The sequence below is a fragment of the Podarcis filfolensis genome (genome assembly GCF_964270895.1).
Source record: "Podarcis filfolensis genome assembly, chromosome: Z".
Classification (NCBI taxonomy): domain Eukaryota; kingdom Metazoa; phylum Chordata; class Lepidosauria; order Squamata; family Lacertidae; genus Podarcis; species Podarcis filfolensis.
Genome location: NC_139617.1, coordinates 25615646 through 25635241, shown reverse-complemented (window position 1 = coordinate 25635241; position 19596 = coordinate 25615646). Strand labels below are relative to the sequence as shown.

Below are 19596 nucleotides of genomic sequence, written 5' to 3'. Positions count from 1 at the left end.
TGAGATCCCTGCTTCAGGTGGCAGAAGTTCCCCATCAGGTACACCTATGGGTGCCCTGCCTGCCTTGCCACCTCCACCATTGGCACAGAAGTGGCACTACACTCAGTGCAAATTTTGGGCAAGATCATGCCCTAAATTGGCACAATCTTGCCCAAAATTGGGGCTATTGGTGGTACTGCTTCTCCGTCAGTGGCAGATGCAGCAGAGCATGTGGCGGCAGCAGAGCAGGCAGGAGCAGGTAGGTGGTGATGGCAGCGGCAGGGCAAAGCAGCACTTCCTGTTTTGCACTACCCCTGCCTCCCAGTGTTGCTGAACTACAAGTTGCACCATTTCTAACTAATGGCGGTATTGACACAGGTGGACAGGAATTGGAATACAACAACATCAGGAGGCACACAGGTTCCTCACCCCTGTTCTACAGTGTGCTAAGATGCTGGCTTTTACAGGTAGGTAAGAAGCAGCTTATCGGGGCAATGATAGACTCTTCCATAGGCATATCAGTGAGGCAGGACCAGTGGCCCACAGCAAGCAAACTCACAGTCCAGTTATGCAACAGCTCTACTTGAAGAAAAACAGCAACCTGTGAGTACTGGGGTAATTCGCAGGGGAACTGCTGTGAACAGTAAGAAAAGCAGGTAACCAAGGGGGTAGAAAATTGGTTTAATGTTGACCAGTCAAGAACCATATGATTGTCATGCATTACGCTCAGGTTTGCCTGTCTTAGGAACAGACACTCCTAATGGCACATGAATATTTTAACAACTGGAATGCTGCCTGCATGCTCATCTGATCCTTTAATGAACAGGCATTAGGTATGCCTCAGGCTAACATACTGGTTAAATCTTATAGATGTGGCCACAATTCGTTACGCTGATTATCAGTGAGGCCCATAGTTCTGTTGGCTTTCTCTCTGGGCTATCAGGAGTACAATTTGGGAACAATCTGATCCATGCTGGGTGTATGTGTGTGAAAGCATGCACAATTGTTGCTGTTGGTTTATTTACTTAGCTTGTAAATAGCTTGTTTCTGACGCAAAAAGTTGTCTGAGACCATTGTCAACATAATAACTGATTGCGCTGATTCAAACCCATGGACCATCTACTCCAGCACACTATTCCCAGAAGTGGCACTACCTAGCTGTTTTTGTGGTAGTCACATCACAGCAAAATGGAGACAGCCACGTCCCATTGCTTGGCCCTAGCATATGATGATCACAAGTGTACTGCCTCTGAATTTAGTGGATGCACCGACCCATCATTGCTGTTGACAGTCATTAAAGGTAAAGGTAAAGGTACCCCTGCCCGTACGGGCCAGTCGTGTCCGACTCTGGGGTTGCGCGCCCATCTCGCTTAAGAGGCCGGGGGCCAGCACTGTCCGGAGACACTTCCGGGTCACGTGGCCAGCGTGACGAAGCTGCTCTGGCAAGCCAGCACCAGCGCAGCACACGGAAACGCCATTTACCTTCCCACTATAAAGCGGTACCTATTTATCTACTTGCACTTTGACATGCTTTCGAACTGCTAGGTGGGCAGGAGCTGGGACTGAACGATGGGAGCTCACCCTGCTGCGGGGATTTGAACCGCCGACCATACGATTGGCAAGTCCTAGGCACAGAGGTTTTACCCACAGCGCCACACACGTCCCTGTTGACAGTCATTAAGCAACATGTAATATGTATGCAAGCCAGTCCCAAGACTAAATATCCAAGCATGTGACCTATAGTAAACCAGTCAAGTTACTCTGAGTTTCTAAGGTAGGAGTGGGCTGCCAGATCCAGCCAACTACCTACATGCCAATCACCTGATGGCACAATGGTGTCATATTTAATTTTGCTCATGTGGTTTGAAGTCAAACCACACAAGCAGAGGCACTTTGCATGCCCCAACAACCATGATAGTGATTGCAAAAGCAAACCCCATGGGAGCTGCATTTTACCTGCCCCACACCTGACAATATATATGATGTCAGTTATAAGGTAGGGGGGCTTGGCCAAAATGAGGAGGCCAGGTGAGCCTAATGAGGCCCATGAGTTGGAGGTTCCCCATCACTGGTCTAAAGTTTTTTTGCTGGACCTTCTTTATAGTTCTTCAGATGGTGGAGAAACATCTACAGAAGGTAGCAGTTGGTGGTCCAGCATGGCCTATTACTAATATTATTAATTACATCAAATCAAAACTTTATTGCGGTCCAAAGACCCACAAAACAATTTCAAAACTAGATACAGTTAAAACGACCAGACAGACAGATGGAAGAAACCAAGGCAGTCATTTTGTTTTATCTAGGGCATAATGATCTTTGTTTCTTATAACCTCTGAAAGATTAATTACATTGATTAGTCCATATATTAGGGACGCGGGTGGCGCTGTGGGTAAAAGCCTCAGTGCCTAGGACTTGCCGATTGCATGGTCGGCGGTTCGAATCCCCGCGGCGGGGTGAGCTCCCGTCGTTCGGTCCCAGCTCCTGCCCACCTAGCAGTTCGAAAGCACAATTAAGTGCAAGTAGATAAATAGGTACCGCTTTCTAGCGGGAAGGTAAACGGCGTTCTGTGTGCTGCTCTGGTGCCAGTTCGCCGGAGCAGCTTTGTCACGCTGGCCACGTGACCCGGAAGTGTCTGCAGACAGCACTGGCTCCCGGCCTTTAGAGTGAGATGAGCACACAACCCTAGAGTCTGTCAAGACTGGCCCGTACGGGCAGGGGTACCTTTACCTTTACTAGTCCATATATTTGCCCTGAGCATCCCAAAAGAACTTAGGCTAAAAAGCAATGAATAACAACCAAGTAAAAAAACACACCAAACACCCCCTGAAAAACATAGTTGTGCAAGGAAAAGGCAGGACTAACAGATCCTACAGTGCCACACTTCAAATTATGGGCCAAAAGCCTGGGACACTTTAAGTGTTGGCACTTAAAGACATATAAAAGAAGGCACCATGCTTGTCTCCCTGGGGAGAGCATTCCACAGACAAGAATGGTCAGGGATAGGATGGTGGGAGATGAAGACCTGCAACATCTCAAGAGCATCATGTTGGCTCCCTGCTGGGAGAAAACAGGCCCTCCCTTCAGCTCCAAATACCTGCAGGGACCTGAGACTTCCAAAGTTCTAATCACCTTACACTGTATCCAGAACAAAATTCTAAGAGCCAAAATGATGCACCTTGGCACAGTATTGGAAGTTTAAAAAAGGACCCTTTATTTGATATATCTTTATAGATATAAGAATATCTATAAAGATATCCCCCAAGCCACTGCTGGCTATTGCCAATTGTGGCTTATAGGGCAAGAGGCAGAGAAACCAACAGTAGGTGGAGTCAGAGAAAATGGCAGGCACAGCCAATTAATTTAAGTTTTGTCCTCATCTTCCTCCCTGCTGAGTTCTACAAGAGACACTGAGCTAAGGAGGCAGAAGCTGACAGGCAGGGCCACTCTCTAGACTGGATGTAAGTAATAAAGGGCAGGCAGGGGGGGGACTGGGTGAGGGCACACCCACGTTCACAGGTCTGCTTACTTAAAATCAAAAAGTTTTGCTTGCTTAATGAAATCATTATTGTGAGGTTTCCATTAATGTCTTCTACACTTCTTGTAGGCAGATTAGCACAGACGCCATAAAGTTCTGCTATTGATTAGACAAAGTTGGGATCTTACCCACTATCTGCTTAATTGTTAACAGAAGGTATTAGAGGAAAACCATCAATGGTACCATGTTCTTTGTGTGTAGGATGGGTCCAAGATACTTTGCTACGTGAGGCAAAAGATAAGGTGGTGTCCCTCTGCACTCCACATACAGAAGCTAACACACTGGCAGCTCAATCTTACCTCAGTGTTGGCAATGGGAGAGCAGCCTCCACTACACTGGGGGGCAGCAGATCAGCTTAGGGAGTCCTGCGGAAGCCATGTAGGACCCTGCTCTGTCTACTCCCCGCCCCTAAAAATATTCCATATAAAGCATCTCTTCTACTGTGCCTAATGGTAGAGTGCGAAAAGATAAAATGAAAAGGATATCAAGCTAAAGAGAAGAGCTGTTGCCTTCCTAATGGCACTAGCTAAGGCACAAGCTTGTTTTTATATATTTATTAAGACAAATATAAAAGACTACTGGAGAATCCTGGCTGTTTCCATCATTTTTATTTGATTTGTCATGGTTAATAAAAACAAAACAGGAAGCTGGTACAGTTAGGCTGGACTTATTATTATTTCATTTGCTGGGTTGACTGCCAGTCTTTTAATTGTTTTTTTATTGATTTATGCTTAATTAAGTTAATGTTATTTCTCATCTCATTTGTTATTAAATGCTCATCTTCCTTGCTTCGTATTGTAACAACCGGTGGTTGTAAGAAATAAATCTAAACTGATCTGATAACTGTATAAATAAAGGCCAAACTATATGTTACATAGGATATTTGGGATTGGCACTGATGTCTTTGTTTTCACTTAAGGGTAGCTGTGGGAAATTCCAAACAGATCTGCAAAACTAGTGGTGGGTGTGTCACATGCCTTCCCCCCAATCCTTGTCCCCCACCTTACTTGGCGGCAAATTGAGATACCTTTGTAGCTCAGAAATATCCACCAATCTAGCACAGAACAGAACAGCCATCCAGTTCTGACAATTGTACAAATTACAAGTGGGGTAGAAAAGGCAGCCATCAGTAATGTTGCCAAAATTCTCACCTGAAGGCCTCCCTGGAGACTAGACTTCCAAATTACCCAGTCCTGTTTCTAAACTGAGATTGACATATCCAGAATTGTTCATTGTTCCTTTAAAAATAAAAATAAATCCAGATTTTGTACAAAACACTCTGCATGCACAGTTTGACACAGCTTTCCATTCAGTCATGACATTTACCACCTCTCCATCACCAATGCACACAGATGCATTGGCAAAGCGCACACACACACACACAAACCCCAAGTATGATGTTGTACATGTGGTTGGACCAAGATTCTTTCATGTGTTTTGTCACATGTGCAGCAGTGCATATGTGCACCAATGAAACACTGCATGAAATATGTGATTACTTTGTGATTGCTTTTTTCCGCTGGCCCAGTTTACGTTGAATACTAAGCCAAACTATGGCTTAGGGAGAATAAACCGGAGTACATACAAATCACTCCTCCCTGAATCTGATAGTGCCATGCTGTCCAGAACTAAGCCATAATTTGTCTTCTTTATTTGACTTAATCAAAACTCTATTTCCTGATATATCTTGCTCCGAATAAACCATGAGTTGCAATAACCAAGATTTAATATTGGTTTGCTGCTTGGGGTTTGTTTGGGGGAGACAAAATATAAGCTTGCATTCCCATGTTGCGTTAGCCAAACCACTGGTAGCATGAGAGAAGCAGGACCCAAGGACGAGCAGAGTAGCCACAATATTCACTCTGGATATCTGCACACTTGCTCCTTCCCATTAAACTATGGTTTGGATTAATGCTATGTGCAAACCAGACCATAGTTTCATAAATGCATATGTGGACATCATTAATGTGATGGTGAGGAGATGTGAATGAACAGAAGGAAGTGAAAGCTGCAGCAAATGGTGCAAACTTCATTTCCATAATTAATTCTTGAAACTCATCTACTTAATCTAGAATTCAAAAAGGCTGGCATGCAGGGGAGAATCAACCAGAGGCATAGGAAGAAATGGAAGCGGGAAAACCTCCTCTCTCAACAAGTCATACTAATTTGATGTTTTGGTCAAAAGAGGTATGAATCATGCACTGTTTATAAACCCAAGCTGCCCAGGCTATTCATTTTTTAAAAAGACAACAACAACAGAGCTGATTCTAACACCTGTACTTGTGATTCTATGCCCTGCATAATTTCCTTGCCACCTGCAATTCTGTGCATTTCCCATGCTTATGCATTGAGTAGAAGTAGTTGGATAAGGAAGACAGGCACAAAAAAGAGTGGAAGAAGTAGAGGACAGGCTCAGACAAAAGCAATAGTAATAACACAAGTGAGACCTTCAGGTTTCCATCCCTCAACTTCATTCCACTGGCTAGAGTGTCAGACTAGGATCCAAGAAACCAGGGTTCAAATCCCCACTCAACCATGAACGAAGCTCACTGGGTGACCTTGGGCCAGTCACCATCTCTCAGGCCAACCTACCTCACAGGGTTGTGGTTAAATGAGGAAGAGGGAAGAACCATGTACACCAGCTTGAGCTCCATGGAGGAAAAAGGTGGGATATAAATGCAATAAATAATAATAATAAATGCATTAGCCATTTTCACACATGCTCTCAAAGACATGAAAGGGGAGAGTGGCATCAGATTTGTTCTCGCTGTTCCTGATGTTCACATGCCTATTAAAAGTGCGGAAACACAGCCGACACCCTTGCCAGCTGCATGTGTGTCTGTGACAGGGGACCATGCAAAATGCGAACTGAGACTACAGATGTGAATAGGCTCTGCTTTAATAGTTGGCTGAAGGCACCTGATTCCTTTTAAAAGCTGACCCGATTCTACTTTTCCCACCTTCTCACAACATTTATGAACACCAAAGGTACACCAAAATTCAATAGCTGCATAGGCTTCAGAGATCAAGTGTCAGACACGCAAACATAATATGACACCCAGAATAGAACCCCAGTGTTTCATTTCTATGAAATTCCTGGAAGCCTGACCAGTGAGTATACACATCAGGGTGCCTTTTGCTGCGGCAAGAAAACAGATGGCAAATAAGGAAGATCACTGCAGAGCACAGCGGGAAATAGAAATGGGGAGAGAGAAAGAAAACAACAGTGCAGGATCTGGGCTGGGGGCAGCATCAATGTCAGAACCCAGACACAACAAAGGTATTTGTGACTAGGAAAAGCTGCAGCCAAGGAAGTCCAATCTGTTCACGTCTCCCCTGTACTTCAATGGTCACAATGAGGGAGCTTTGAGGCACCACACATGCCAGACAGCTGACTCTCATGCAAGGAGAACAAGAGAGTAGCATCTCCAAGGGAAGAGGCACAGCTCAGTGCATGGGCGTAACCAGGATTTATTTAGGGGGGGGAGCAGGACACCCACCTGTCATCATCCGCTGTCTGGCTCTGTCTAGCAGATTCTGAATGAAGTGTCTCAACAACTGCTGTTTTAAATCACTCTCTTTTGACCCCAAGTACTCAGAAAAATCTGTCAAAATCTTCAGTCATTTGAAAACTAGGAAGTTAAATGAAAAAGCTAACACGAGGGAGTACCTTTCATGTAGTTAATAAGTATATTTTGCAAAACTACAAGGAACATGCCTTTTTCATCTTATTTTTTAAAAGAAATCTAGATTAAATAAAGTGTTTATGGATTTGCTGGAAGTCATTTTAGCACATCCATCTCAAATTCTTCCTTTTCCCCCAATGCAGTTTTTCTCTGGACACTCAGTAAGAATAAGCCATTGAGAGACTCCCCCGTCATCACCGGCCTTAGCCAAGTCTTTACTCTCCACAAGGTACTACTGAATGACTGCTCTGTGGCACAAGTGGTGCATGGCTGAGCAAAAGAGATGAGCAGAGCCTTGAGGTAAGGTATTGCTCAGTTGGGTTGCCAGTTGCATTGCTAGAATGTGACACAACATTATCCAGGTGACCTCAGCAAGAATTTCAATTTCAAATATTCTGATTACTTCTACTATTAGTTAAGTATTTTTATTTATTTACTTGATTGGGGGGCAGATGCCTCCTGCCCCCTAGCTACACCCATGGATCATTGGTAGATCATGTGTTTTGCATGCAGAAGATCTCTGCCATCACCAGTTAAAAAACTGATAGCAGGCAATGCAGAAGACCTCTGCTTCAGAACCTGGTGAACTGCTGCCAGCCGTTATAGACAACACTAGGCTAGATGGTATAAGGCAGCCTCATTTGCTAGCCCCAAAACCTCTTGGGCATGGGTGGTCAGTTCAATTATGCATGAAAAATATTGTTAGGTTCTGTTGATGTCTTGAAAGCCCTCAAGGGGTAATATATCCCTCCAGGCACAGGCACCAGGGAAAGCCTGTGATGGTTATGGACTTTTTAAGGATAAAGGTAAAGGGACCCCTGACCGTTAAGTCCAGTCACGGACGACTCTGGGGTTGCGGCGCTCATCTCGCTTTACTGGCCGAGGGAGCCGGCGTTTTGTCCGCAGACAGCTTCTGGGTCATGTGGCCAGCATGACTAAGCCACTTCTGGCGAACCAGAGCAGTGCACGGAAACACCGTTTACCTTCCCACCAGAGCGGTACCTATTTATCTACTTGCACTTCGTACTTTCAAACTGCTAGGTGCGCAGGAGCTGGGACTGAACAACAGGAGCTCACCCCATCGCGGGGATTCAAACTGCCGACTTTCCAGTCGGCAAGCCCTAGGCTCAGTGGTTTAGACCACAGCGCCACCCACACTGCTGAAATCCAAAGTTCTCCCAGCCCAGGTGTGGGAGAGGGTCCTTGGCTCAGTGGTATGGTATATGCTTCCATTCCCAGTTCAATCTTGGCCATCTTCAGTTAGAAGGATCAAGGAGGTGACACAAAATTCCTCTTCTAAGATTGTCCCTGGATTTTCTCTGCAGCCAACCAGGACAAGCAATGCTGTGCACACTGAATCCCATTTGACTATAATACTTCACTTGCTTGAGACTCCTAGCCTTCAGAAAGAGCTCCCAGGATTCCTTTGCTGCAGCCAAGCAGGGAAATAGAAGATGATGAGAGCCTCAGCAGGATCAAGAAAGAAGTACTGCATTGACCAGTGATGCACATTTTCGGGGGGGGGGGGGGAATTGAATTGGAAAAACTCCTATAAAAACCTTCCTATCAGAAAAAAATTGCACTGAGTGATTTGCATCAGAAAATGTTCTGATCCCTAGAATGATCTATTTTAGCATATTTATCTTACTTATTAAAAACAACAACACCCCAATAAACCTATATTTGCCAAAGCCCACGTGTTGGACTACAACTCTCATCAGACCCAGCCAGCTAGTGGGAGTTGTAGCCCAAAGTATCTGGAGAGCACCCGGTTGGGGGAGACTGTACTAAAAAAAGCTTTAAGAAAAAGTAGCCTGCTTTAATTTTTGCCGTATTTCACCAGAAATATTTGAGAGAGAGAGAAATTAATGCACATTTAATGTGGTTAAAATGTTGTATTGTGTAGAAAACGTTATTGCAAAATATGTAATGGCAATGCCATGTAGTCACTTAACATTATAGCCGTGCCTTGGTTTTCAAACAGCTTAGTTCTCAAACGTTTTGGCTCCTGAACGCTGCAAACCCAGAAGTGAGTGTTCCGGTTTGCCAAACTATTTTTGGAAGCCAAACATCCGACGTGGCTTCCACGGCTTCCGATTGGCTGCAGAAGCTTCCTGCAGCCAATCAGAAGCTGCGCCTTGGTTTCAGAACGTTTTGGAAGTTGAACGGACTTCTGAAACAGATTACGTTTGAGAACCAAGGTACAATTGTAATTACATTTAAGGGCGGGAGGGAACAGAGGCACTGAAAACTGTTGACACAAAAATGCAGGTTGACAACCTAAAGAACGGTGCATGGTATATTCATTGCAAGTAATGAACTTATGAAAAGGAAAATTTTCTTCAGAGAAATAAAGCGCTGGGAAAATCTCCATCCCCTCATCACTTGCCCCGATAGACTGAGGGTGAGCATTGGAATCTGTTTCTGTTGGAAGTAGCAAAGGAGGTTGGAGCAACAGAAGTAAAGTCAGTCGCAGACAAGGCTCTGAGCCAAAGCCCAGGGGGACTGGATACAGTAAACAGAACCAGGCAGGTAAATGGCTAAGCAGTAAGGATGGGCAAACATGTCTCTTTCATGGCATGAACACATTAAGGTGGTTGTTACCTCCTGCTATGTTTCAAGTCACACTTTATGTTGCCGGACACATTATTCACCTGATTTGTTTCCCATGCCTGCAGTCCTCACACAGCTGTTATTCAGTGAAGCCATCACCTGTGCATATACAAACCTCAGCTTAATGAGAGATTACATTTTCAAACTGGATGGAAGCTGGTTTGAGGGAAAGCACATGAAACAGCAGTATTTCTCATGAAGCTACAGAATACAGATGGATTGTGACAGTGAGTATGGGAGGGGGCAGGTAAGCCCCGCCCTGCATAATCAATCACATGACAGGGCACATCGACATCATTTGAGGGCTTGTCCCCCTCAAATATTTTATTGGGGGAGGAGCAAAGGGATCTCAGCATCTAGAAGTTGGCTTCCAAGGATTGTGACTAATGCTATGCATTTTGGGCTTCAAACACCAGTTGTGGGAGTGCACTGGTGCCAGAGTAAATGGGATTGTGTACCCAGCCTCAGTTTCCCTGTTTCTCATTCTTCCAGTGTTGGCCACATTCACACTCTTAAAGCACTATGATGCCACTTTAAATACTCATGGCTTCCTCACAAAGAATGCTGGAAGCTGTAATTTGCTAAGGGCGCTGAGAGTTTGTTAGAAGACCCCTGTTTTCCTCCCAGTGGTTTCCTTCTCTGACTGATTTCACAATTAATCCTTCTTCATGGGGAACTCTGGAAATTGTAGCTCTGGGGTGGAAAAGAGGTTTCTTAACAACTCTCAGCACTCTTTAACAAAAACTATAGTTCCCAGGATTCTTTGTGGTATTATAGCCTTTTTAATGGATGGTGTGAATGTGGCCCTTGTTCAGTTCTTTGCATTTCTATATCAGTTAGTGGAGTGTTTTTCTTTAAGACCTCATGAAAATTCAGCATCATTTCAGTGCAAATTTCTCCTAACAGAGCAGATTCTGGTATGTAGTTTTGACTGATATACTTTTTTTTTTTGTTTTTTTGGAAAGCAAAATAGCCACCTCAGACCACCTCATAAAAAGGTAAGTAATTAATGTGTGAAGAGCAAACGTTCATAGAACTGTAGACTAATATGCATAGAATCATAGAATCATAGAACTGTAGAGTTGGAAGGGACCCTGAGGATCATCTAGTCCAACCCCCTGCAATGCAGGAATATGCAGCTGGTCCATACCAGGATCGAACCTGCAACCTTGGTGTTATCAGCACCATGGTCTAACCAACTGAGCTATCCACTTCTATATTTAAGTTCTGGACTTAAACAGTAGCCCAGGAAGCGCAAATCAATTAAGTTCACTTAATTGTGGAATGAATGATATCTTTAAGAATCTCTAGCAGCAAAAAATACATAGTATAAAAACAAAAGCAACATTTAAAAGCCCTGGCAAAACAGAAGCTTCACCAGACCATGAAGAAAAGAACTCCAGAGATGCGAGGTCAAACCAGAAACTGCCCTGTCTCTGGACCTGCCTTTCTTCAGCTGGATTGGGACCACATAGCAAGAATTTGTAAAGCACACGGTTTTACCCAAAGACTTATAGGAACTGTGGCTCCGTGAGGAGGAAGCTGGAGATCCCAGGATTCTTGGGGGACGCCATGACTGTTAAAGTGGTATAAATATGCTTTGAATGTATGGTGTGGATCAGCAGATTCATGTAGAAGCAGGTGGTGCCTTTAGAATATATATAAAATACCACTACCACTGAAAACCAAAAACCCAACAGCAAATTGAAACTTCAGACATGGATAAATAGCAGCACTCAATTACTGCTGTTCTACTTTAAGCTGCAAGTGATGTGGCAACTCTGGGTTGTGTCCAATACTATTCCTACTTAGAGACCCATTGAAATAATGGACATGCCTTCTTTCTGATGCAGCTTGATTCTAAAGTTAGTAATTAATGCAGAGCTGGGATGGCTTAATACCAAGAGAAAAGGTTTCCTTGTAGCCTCCGTTATGAAGAAATTCACCCAAAGAAGGTGCAACAGAATTTGTCAGTCACCTGAAACAGGCACTCTCTTTTGTCTGATGATACCCCACCATTATTGCTGCAACTATCCAAAGGGAACTGTCCACCCAAACTTAGAGGAACTGCCCATCCTCGTTATTGGGAATTTGTCAGTCATATTCCATTCACAGGCCTCGAACTATCCAAATATTCACTTTCTAGAGATGGCAGCAAATGGTTGGACTACCTGAGGTCTGCAATGGCCGAAGTAGACAATCTGAATTGCAGAGTTCTTGCAATTACATAGTTCCTGCCTTTCATATCCTTTCATAAATAATAATAGCAGTGTGTGTCGGGGTCATTATTTTTGTTTGTTATTACAACATGCATTTTTGTGTTTTTATGTTGTAATCCACCCTGTGTTCTCCCAATGAAGGGCAGAACAGAAATTTAATAAAAAAAATTGCCAGCCCCTGCAAAGTTGGTGTGCTCTTGGAATGGACAGCCTACCTTGCAGCCAAGCTAGAACTAGAACCAGACCTGACAATCAGCGATTCACACCTTGCAATGTACATGCTGAGCTCCGTAGCTGTAGAAGGTGTACTACGGTCCTCTCCACTTCTGCGGAGCTCCTTCAGAACCTTATGTATACACAGATCAACCTTCCCTGGGATCCAACACACTGCTCTTTCCTTTGTTTTTCTTTCAGTGTCTCATCGCACTACATGGTTAAACTATGGTAAATGTAATAGTGGCCACCAACATGGACAGCCTTAAAGGAGGATTGGGAAATTCATGAAGGAGACAGCTGTCAATGGCTACTAGCCATGATGGTTATGCTGTCCCTTCATACTTGTGCCTGGGGATCACAAGTGGAGAAAGAACTGCTGTGCTTGGGCCCTGCTTATAGGCTTCACATAGTCATCTGATTGGTCATTGTAGGAACAGGATACTGAGCAAGATGGGGCCCCTTTGGCCTGATCCACCAGGATGCTTTCTTATACCGCTATTTCACTCAACCTCTCATTGCACACCACCCTTCCACCTTGTTCCTTTCTCTATGAACATCACCAACTGACTTCCTTCCTCTTTTCCCTCCTCTCTCAAGCTTCCCATTTCCCACTCAGGCAGCTCTCGTGCCTCCCCCTGCCCATCTTCCTCACTGGCATAGCAAATCCATCCTCCTCCTTAGCATCAATCTGCCACCCATGATCCCTCTCCTTTCTCCCAGCCCTCCCCTCCCCTCTCCCACCAGCTGTGCCTCTGGAAAATCTAGAAATAAACTGCAGAATGTTAATTTATGAATCAAGGAGGAGTCATGGGGGACCACTTGATTTCATTCCCCACCAGGGCCCAGCATTTTCTATTATCTTTCCCTACAGCAGATAGCTGCTTCACCCACCCCTCAGACTTTCTCCCTCTGCCTGCCCCCCTGCTGCCACCACTGTAACAGCCAGCCATGTTGACACCATCCCCGCATCCCCCCACTTCCCCGCCCCAGTGAAAGATTCAAACAATCAGATCTATGTCTGGTCTTTGACCTGCTGAACCGAAACCTCACTCGACCTTGGCAGCCCTGCCTAGGGGTGCAGAATTTTGACAAGCTCCAAACCCCCCAAAAATTATGATCAATAAGAAATGCAGTGTAAAACATACCAAACCCCCAAATTATTTCCTCAGTATTAAAAAAAGAAGTGATACACATCTTGACAAAAGGAAGAGCCATCCCCAGGCACATGAAAGGTGTTGAAAACCATACATGAAGACAAAATGCCAGTGCCCAGAGAGTCCCATCCCAGTTAGAGACACTGAAAATAAACCTCTTGACCATGAACCCTTTTTTTTTTTAGTAGAGAGAGGGGAGATAGGGGCCATTTTAAATGGATAACAAGATCAGCATTCAGCTGCTGAGGCCCACTGAGTCACACATGCTTAACAATACTAGAGACAATCCCATTTTTGCACCTCTGCTTTTTAAAATCATTTTCACCATCATCTTCTTATTGCTGCTTAACAAAGATGCACTCATCGTCTTCCATTCTGGTGCCCAAATACAAACAGATCCTAAAACCTGACATGAAACAGAAGGAGCAAAGAGAGCAGTAGGGAGTAGGATAGTGCATGGTGACAGTTCCTTACTTGGATAATGTAGCCATACATACAGGTCTGGGACAAAGGGAGGAAGCCTAGCAAAAGAAACACCAGCATTTCAAGATCAGAGAATAATGCCTTATGGGAGAACATCCTTACATTGTATTAGCCCCCGAAGCACCATTTCAAAACAAAAGAAAATACAGAAATGGCTTGAATGCATTGGCCAGGAAAACACACACACACACACACACACACACACACACAGTCAGTACTACAATAAGGCCACGTCTCTCTCGTGCATCTGAATAACTACCAGAGCATGTATTGTTCCCTTTCGATGGGAAGCCCATCAAGGCAGCTCCTGCCGCTGACATCCGTGTTGACACTTCAGTCAGCGGCAAGAACAGATTTCTGCATTTGCAAAATGCAAGCCCCCCTTCCCATTTCCCCTCCATCCCCTCAAGAGTTAAACTGCTAGAAGATGTCAGTCTCCAGATTTTCTGACACTGCTGTTATTTAAAAAAAAAACATTTACAAATCAGAGAGGAAGGGGGCAGGGAGATGCAAGATGCTTTGAAGACAAGGAACAAGACCCCTCCACCAAAGCAAGGTTTACGCACCACTATAAAACGAAAAACAAAGCATGCATTTTCTGGGATCCTCTTTCTCCTGCAGCGGAGACAGAGAAGCTCCTTGATTGCAAAAGCAGAAGAATGCGTGGCTCAGGTGTCAATTGCAAACATAAGGTCCACAGGCCAGCCCTGTTCCCAGTGTAACAGCAGCAAAGGGGAAAATGAGGTTGGGGGAAGCATTACCTGCAGTCTGCCCTGTCATGCTGTATCCAGACTGTCGGCCTCTTAGGGTCTGGTATTGTCATCGAAAGCAATACCCTTTGCAGGAAAAAAAGAAAGAATGGGGAGTGGGTGAGGAGGGAAAGCAAGGCACACTCCTGGCTTAGTCCATTAAAAGGCTTCCCTTTCTCCCCATAGAGCAGCTTCTGACCTCCAATCCTAACATTAGTAGCTTGGATGCTTCACTGCCTCAGTGCTGTTCCCTAGCACATGTCGTCACCAGGCTCCTGCCGCCCTGATTGGCTGAGAGGGAGCAGATAATAATACTACTAATAGCACTGGCAGGGCAGGGGAAGACAAATCTTATGTTTCAGAGACAAGCAGCTGTGGGAATCTGAGGCGGGCGGCCTCATTCAGAAACTTGAATCCAGCCCCCCCCCCCCCCGCGCCAGTGGCCTTTGACCTTTTCCCTCCGCTGGCTTTAGATTAAAGCCTATGCAAACTTTTAAAATGTTGTGCTTACCCAAGCACATTCCTTATGACTATATGAATGGAAAGGGTATTATATTATTATTATTATCAGGTGGATCCTGGTTATTTCAGGATCCAGAGCAGCAGCAGCAACAAAAACAACAAAAACTGTCCTCTTAGAACAACTCACACTCAGGGTCATAAAATAATTTTAAAACACACACAGTTTAAACAAGTGGCAACATTAACACACTCTAGTCTAACCAGGCATGTCTCACAAACCAAGTTTAATAATATGACATGGTTCAAAATAAAGAACAGCACTCATTTAAAAACTAGCTCAGCATCTTTGTGTATGAGAACTTGATTTTTTAAAAAAAGTCTTAAAGGCCTGTTTGAAAGCAGATAACAACAAAATATTCTTAATCCAAAGATTTCCAAAGAAGCCCTAATAGAAATAGACTGAAATAGAGGAGCAGATTTTTTTGATTTTTTCTTTACACACACACACACACATACAAATTAATTCCACTTCAGGACTGCTGCTCACATATGTTATTGGCTTGCAACCCTGACAACATAAATGGGTTTCTTAAAAGCTACCTTTTAAAAAAAACTATGGTAAGATAGCAAAACTGCTGGTTGCTTTTTATTATTATTATTAGGGGGAAAGGAGCCAGTATTTCTTGGCTGTCTAGCTTTGCTCAAAGCAAGAGAATAGATAACTGTAACAAACATTTAAAGGCTGACATATTGGGGTCGTTAAAGAGACAAATTGCATGTGTTTATCTCATGTGCTGCTTGAGGAAGCCACCTCACTTGGCTGAATGGTAAAGCTGGGTTAGCATCCACCAGAAGGTAAAGAGAGGAAGGCAAATGCCAAAGGGGGGGGGAGGTTCCTGCAACCAAGTTACCATCACTAATCATCACTACCATCACATGCATAGTTTTCTGATTTGTATGCTATGTCTATGAGCAATGTGACAGGGGTAACATGTTTACATGTGATGAAGTTACAGGTAGCTACACTATTACCTTCAGCCAAGTTGAGGACCCATCCCAGCCAAAATGAATGGCTTCTCCCACACTAAGAAAAGCGACACACTTTTACTTTAGAACAAAATCTTGTCATCATATTCATTTTTCATTAATTGCATGATCTGGCAGAAAGCACAAAAGAAATCCAACTAAGCATTGTACTGTGTGTTGGCTTTGAGTCTCGTCCCCCGTCCAATAAAATATGATCATTCTGATGTCACTGCAAGAAATGGTGCTCTGAGATTTCCAAGTGTGTTTCCTTGGGAGTATCACTGGAAATAGATTAAATCACATACAGATGCTCTACAGGGGAAAGAATTGGGCACTTCCACAACAGTGTACAGTGGTACCTCAGGATGCAAATGGGATCCGTTCTACAGCCCTGTTCACATCCCGAACGGAACGTAAGACGCGATGGTGCGTGGGCGCGTGCGCAGGTTGCGTTTTGCCGCTTCCGCGCATGACGTCGTTTTGAGCGTCTGCGCATGCGCAAGCGGCAAAACCCGGAAGTAACGTGCTCCGTTACTTCCAGGTTGCCACAGAGCGCAACTCGAATGCGCTCAACCTGAAGAACATTCAACTCGAGGTATGACTGTACATACTACAGCTCCTCCATGGAGATTTCATGGCTGACTGTAGCTCACTGTAGCCGAGAATGGAATGACAACATTGTATGATATGCTCTGGTTCCTATCCACCTTTCTGTCTGGGCAGGGCCAGACAGCCCATGAGGCAAGTTGAGGCAACTGCCTCGGGTGGCAGGTTCCACAGGGGCAGCAGATCCCAACAGAGAGCTTTATTCTTGTTCCTGATGTCAGATCTCCACTCACCCTTTCCAACCTTGGTGGGAAAGAGACACCATTTTGTGGTTCACTCAGGTGCTAATGTGTCTTGGGGTGGCCCTGTGTTTGGGTCTCCTGCATGGTGAGGCAATCTCTCACTTGCTTTGGTGGAAAGAGCTCCTCAGAATCTCACATTAAACCTAACTACCAGCCTAGTGGACAAAAGAGAGTCAGTGTGGTATAGTGGTTAGAATGATGGACTGGAACCTGGGACACTAGGGTTCAAATCCCCACTAAGCCATAACCCTCACTAGGTGACCTTGGGCAAGTCACTGCCTCTCAGCTTAACCTACTTCACAGCATTTTCATGTGGATATGGTGGGGAGGGAGAGAAACTACCTTGAGCCCCTTGGAGGATGTAAATCTAATAATAAGTAAATGAAAGGTTTTTAAATTTTGGTTGCCCAGTTTCACTTAAAGGGGGATTCAAAGTTTGAGTTGGGGAAATAGTCAGCCATCACAGCTTGATCTAGAGTCAACCAGATGCAGGAGTACACAAAAAAGAAATGAGATGTTGGAGGTGGAAAACTGGAAGACTAAGGAGGAATCTGCTTGTCAATCAAAATATTCCAAAATAGCTGTTCATTAGTTCCCAGAAGGCATCATTTGACAGCTCATGGCATTAAGAGATCCCTTCTGTTGTTTAATTTTACACAGGCTGCTCATGAATAGCAACATTCTCTGATAAACAGTCTCCCCATTACCCCCTGAGCAGTTAGCTGTGAGCCCCAAGGAGGAAGTGGGACTTTGTGATATCAGCTGGGTTAAAGATTATGACATCAGAGCAGCCAAGCCAATGGCAAGATATTGGGTCTGGGTGCAACTGCTGGGTGTGAATGCTGTTATGAGCAGACTAGCTCACAATGAGAATGAGTCTTGTGAGAGAAACAGAAAGCAGTCAGATGGAGAGATGGAGAGAATTCAGGGGTGGGGGTAGACATCACTCAGAGCCCAACATCCAAACAAGCCTTTTCAAGAAGAAGAAGAAGAAGAGTTTGGATTTGATATCCCGCCTTTCACTCCCCTTCAGGAGTCTCAAAGCAGCTAACATTCTCCTTTCCCTTCCTCTCCCACAACAAACACTCTGTGAGGTGAGTGGGGCTGAGAGACTTCAAAGAAGTGTGACTGGCCCAAGGTCACCCAGCAGTTGCATGTGGAGGAGTGGAGACGCGAACCCGGTTCCCCAGATTACGAGACTACTGCTCTTAACCACTACACCACACTGGCTCTCACACCAATAAGTCGTTCTCTGTCATTGTGTGAACATCAGCTTTCATCAAAATGTGAACATCAGGAAAGTGCTTGCCATTCTCAAAATAACTAAGAAGATAATTTCAAAGAGATAGATGAAAGTTGCACTGTGCATTGAAAGTTTGCCTTGCAACAATGAGGATTAGAAACTTTGCTCTTTTATCAATGCTTTGGATTTCAATTCACATCAGTCCCAGCCAGCAGAGCCATATACAGGTGGAGCTTATGGAACCACAGCCATGCTGTCTAGGGCTGATGGGAGCTGGGAGTCTGAGACATCTGGAGGGTACTAGATTAGCCTGGCCTGTTCATGTTTAAAACAGGAGATAAGGATTTACTTATTATGTAGTTCTTCACAACAAAAAGGGTATGGGAGTGAGGGGAGATACACCCTCTCTGTGCCCCATGCTTTCTACAGCAGTCAGTTGTTTGAAACACTTTCCTCTTGACTCAGCATTTTCTCTCTCCACTGTTCTTTTTGCAGGGCTGGCTCAAGACATTTTGCTGCCTGAGGCAGAACTGCAAATGCTGCCTCTGACACACACACACACACACACACAGAGAGAGAGAGAGAGAGAGAGAGAGCGCTCAGAAGTCAAGGGCAGAGTACCCAAGATAGTAAACCTGAGGCAAAGGATCCAAACAGCATTTTTCATCATCATAATCTGTTTATTTCTATACCACCTTTTGGCCAAGACCCCCAAAGCTGTGAACTAATTAATACAAGAGAAAATATAATAGCATTGGTTGGCATCCATCTGTCTCAGGGGACAATGGAGGAGTGTGCCTTTGAAGGTGAGGTCAAACAGTTGGAAGTTACAGTGGCTGCTGTGGCTGTAGAGACCAATGCTAGGAGCCACAGGTGAGAGCTGGGTACACGGCAGAGACCAAAGGTGGACAAACTACCCTGGTAGGAGCACGTCATACCCCCCACCAGAAGTGCTACTCCTCCCCTAGCATCCCATACACCCCAGAGGTAGGATGTTATTGTAATAAACTGTAATAAATAAATAAATAAATAAATAGATTGTGAGCCTGAGGGCAGGACTTATTTCATTACTGAACTTTGCAACCTGCTCTGTGAGCCTTGAATATTTTTAGGGTGGGGGTGGGAGGAGGAGGTGGTTGAAGATAAGGGTTTTAAAAAGATCGTCCAAATAGATAACTAAGTAAGCAGTTCTCTCCCTGACACCTGAGGAGATTTGTTGCCATCAGGACCGACAGTGCTGGGGTCAATAGACTAGTTAAATATAATGCTCATAATATGGAAAAAGTTCAAAATATATAAAAAAAGATAAAATATAGAAAATCTTATTTTAAAAACACAGTGGAATAACAGAATACGAATTCCACTAACATAATGTTATGGAAT

At 44.4% G+C, this 19596-nt stretch overlaps 1 protein-coding gene across 10 annotated transcripts in view; it reads right to left on the bottom strand.

The window, feature by feature from the left end:
• The window catches only part of PAK3 (p21 (RAC1) activated kinase 3), an 86658-nt gene extending 71739 nt beyond the window's left edge, over positions 1 to 14919 (bottom strand). For 3 of the 10 annotated variants that reach the window (XM_083596008.1, XM_083596006.1, XM_083596009.1), the window contains exon 1: positions 14647 to 14885. The gene's annotated coding sequence lies outside the window, so the exon portion shown is untranslated. Of the gene's footprint in view, positions 1 to 7014; positions 7147 to 9854; positions 9913 to 14646 lie in introns of all 10 variants that reach the window. The other 7 variants (XM_083596001.1, XM_083596005.1, XM_083596007.1 and 4 more) reach the window with 7 other exon arrangements.
• Between the last annotated feature and the right edge of the window lie 4677 nt (positions 14920 to 19596).